Raw genomic sequence first — 4,189 nt, forward strand, 5'->3', positions numbered from 1 at the left:
ATATTTTTAATCTTCAAGGAAACAAAAAATCCATAGCCATTTTTTTTCCGATAGAAGCATTCTGGGAATGATGGACACAAGGTGAGAGCTATGGTTAGCTGCTATTATTTTGCAAAAAATATTACCTGGTAATGACTTGGAAAAATATTTTTATATGCCATTAGATACAACCATAGTTACTGTGGTAGAATGGTAGGGTCTAATAATTTCTCTATAGGAAGGAAGATGAAAAAATTATAATTAACTTTAAATAATTTTTTAAGTATTTATTAAATAGTCTTAAAATTTTGATTTTTTTTTCCATTAATAATTTGGTGAATTGTGATGCGTTGATGGTAGGTGTATAGGGATCATCCACCAATACTACATTAAATATTATCCTTTTATTTTTATATTTTTTTCAAGGATAAAGATTGTCTAACATGTTTATATTTTAAACATTGTAAACAAATATAATCTTTTTAGACTATTTTATATTTTTATGATAACCATTATTTACATTAATTATGTAAAATTAAAATATTTTAAAATAAAAGTTTAATATATCATTTGGTATTCGAGTTCGATATTCTTCTCTAATGTGATATGTGTGTTATTTTATGGTTCAATCTAATACTTGTATTAGAAATAATGTTATATATTTTGGTATCTAAAGGTAATAGTATTTACATTTTAATGTTGAATTCAAGTTTTAGGGGATGATTTGATAAAAATTAATTGTTAATATTTTTAGGTTTGAATTTTTCATTATTTTATTAATAGAATAAACTTTGTGTTAATTGTGAATTTGGTTCATTTTGTGTTTAATTTGTCAAATACAATATGATGAATGTGATTTAATCCTGATTTTATTATTTAATTATAAATTTTCATCAAACCAACTCTAAAATCCAAATTAAGCAATGAAAATTTAACTCTATTATCTTCAGATATCAAAACATATAATTTTTTTTCAAATACAAGTACCATATTGAACAAAAAATAATACAACTACCACATTAAAAAATAGTGCAAACTCAAGTACCCAATTATTCATTAAACCTAAAAAAAAAAAGTAAATATATATTCATGTGGTAACGTAGAACAGCAGAAAGGACTGTATGAAATTATGATTTTATATCATTCTTATCCATTTCCAATAGGAGAATGACAAATAGATTTTTGTTCCTGATCTTTAGCTTTTTCCTCCTAAAAAAATTTAAAATCCAACTAAAAATCAGGAGGGAAAATCTAATTTGTCATTCTCCAATTGGAAAGGGATAAGAATGACGTAGAATCACAATTTCATATAATTCATTTTCCGTTTTGTGATCAAAGTAGGGGTGGCATGGAAGAATATTAGGGTAGATGAGAGGAGTAAGAAAGTAAAATGTATGAGAAAAGGAGTGCTAATCAGCCGAACCAAATGCTATTATATTATATTATCTTCAACCTAAAATCAAATTCGCAGCTCAAATACAAATAATAAATTTAAAAAAATGAAAAAATGGTCCCTTAATTTGAGGTAGATAGGATGGAAATTCCAAGTACCTATTTCTGCAATAAGAAAGGAATATAGAAAAGAAAAAACTAAACATGCATGGTGGTGTCCCCTGATTCTTAATCCATATTCTGTTTAACATATTTTTGTAGAGTTTAGGGCATTTCCTTTACCTGTTTAGTTGTTGGAATCTAAATAGACAGTCCAATCCAATGCTAAGTTTGCTTTTGTTTTAAGTTCCAGAATTGGCTACCATTTTATCTAATGGAATCAATGGTCATCATTCTTATTGTTGAACACTTTCAAAGGAATTGGAGCGGATCCTCTCCTCCACTACTTCCCCCCATTTTTTATTCCTTTAAAAAGAAAACTATATTTTTTCTTTTCTTTCATGTGTTAGGAATGATAGAAAAATTAAAAGAATAAATAATTGTTAATACATTTATTTATTAGTTGGAAAACATATTTTTAATAACATTAAAAATGAATAATTTTGAATTAACTTTTCTTTTTCCTTTCCCCTCGTTATTTCTTTACAAAAAATTATCTCCCTTAAAAGCAAAGGAAAAGACGGTTGTACGGAACGAGTGAACATTATGCTTAGGAAACTCATTCTTTGCATTAAAAATTTACCTTGTGTTTTGTTAGTTTCATCAATTTGCTTATTCCGCAAATATTGCTAAATTGCTGGTTTAACAAATTAACTCAACACCTACAAAAATTAATTAAAATTCGTTAGATATATTCAGCATGTCGTAGAGTGTAGGGATCTCATATTATCTATTGTGTATTGTGTGGATAACTTTGAGCATTTTGGAGTATTGTCATTGTACCGTTTCTCACATTCGGTGTACAAATGGCATTGTTAAGTCATTGTTCAACTCAAAATAGAGTATTGACATTGTAGGCTTATGTGTGCCCCAACGGTTTTTCTACTTAAGTTACTTGAGCAAAAATAATTTACGAAACAGATTCATTTAGTGATCAAATTGTTATTGTAAAAATTATTGAAATTTTACTTATTACTGATACTCAAGTTTTTTAGAGCCAGATTGGTGGTCGAACTGGTAGGTCACTAATTCGTCAGTCCAACCTGTTAGATTAAATAACTTGTTAAAATTTTAAAAATTTTATAAGATGTTAAAAATTTAAAAAAAAAAGGTTCAACCACCCAACTCAACCAGTTTTTAGACCGATTCAACCACTCTATACTAATTCCTAACTCAATTAATTTGAAACTTTTTTCAAACTGACACCCTAACTAATTTGGTCCGATTCATATAACTATTATTGAAATCATTAGAAGCATTTAGTCTATAATGTTTTTCTTTCTATAGCTTAATGAAATCTTGAAGCTGTTTTATTGCAACCGAAAATTTCTTATTATGCATTGAACCATTGAGCAATTTCACTTAATTCATCGTTTGATTGTCTCGTGCGCAGGTCATGGTAGCGAAGGGAGTCCGTGGTAGCAGCTCTTTCCAAACCTCCATACACTCGCAATTTATCCATAAAGAAATACGTCTGGTTTTTGATTAAACTATTATAAGGGCTTGTATCCATGGCCCCATTGGTTTATACAGTTGATATAGCCGTGATCTAAACATCTTGAGTAGCGAGTTTGTTTGATGGTATTTGACTTTCGAGTGTTTATTAGAACATGTTTGTGGTAAGTTAGATAGTTAAAAGTACATGCATCTGGTTGATTTATTATTGGTGATTGCCGGACCATACAAAATATGAGTTATTCATTGGTGTTGGTAACACCTTAGAGGCATGATAGACTCGTTTTGGTACATTTTTCTCATACTTCTACCGGATTAGTGAGTACCGGTACTTCTTGCCAAGTTTTGATACAACACTGGGCTGGTATAGGAACTTAAGCTGTTGTGTACTGGTACAACAACGTCAGGGGTCGAGAGTATTGGAACATGGACCAAAGTTACCAATACCCCGGGCTAAGTTTCAAAACCTACGCCCTTATGTATTAGTACTGCTAATTTTAGAGCTTATTGTCTCCTTTATATGAGAACCTATAACGTTAGTATTGGTACTTGGGTCGTAAGTCATCCGTTTGAGTTTAAATAGCATTTTAAGATCCATTTAGACTCAAGAAAAGTTTGTTGTGTTTTTAAGTGATGCAATGCTGGTTAATGAATAATTATTATGTTTTAAATGTCACATACTGATTGATTGATTGTATTGGCTGTCTCAGCCACCAACATGATTTTTCGTATATAGTTGGATTATTGAATCGAATTATGTCAATTTAAATTTAAAGTATAGCTATATAGATAATAAATCTTAAAATTAAACATAGTAAGGAACCATAACCATAATTTAACTTAAAACTTTTTATGCCTAACACAATCATTTATCATTTCATTTAAGTTATACTAATATATATACATATATGTGTCAAAACTATTCTTTTGAAAAAAGGGTCGACTTTGATTTTGAAAACGAAACGAACGTGAGAGTCACCTCCGATCTTTTTTATATGAGGTGTGATCAGATTACCTCATAATTGAATTGTTTTAATAAACATTTTGATTTACTAAAACTGTGATTTTGGTCTACGAAATTTAAAAATACAGGTTCGAGAGTCGGTTACAAACGAAAAAGGATTAGCACCCTCACAACGTCCAAAATTGGTACCTACTTGATTAATTAATGTCTTAATGTCAAAAATTGAAAACTCGAAAGGAG

Source organism: Gossypium hirsutum, chromosome A08, assembly GCF_007990345.1.
Source record: "Gossypium hirsutum isolate 1008001.06 chromosome A08, Gossypium_hirsutum_v2.1, whole genome shotgun sequence".
NCBI lineage: Eukaryota > Viridiplantae > Streptophyta > Magnoliopsida > Malvales > Malvaceae > Gossypium > Gossypium hirsutum.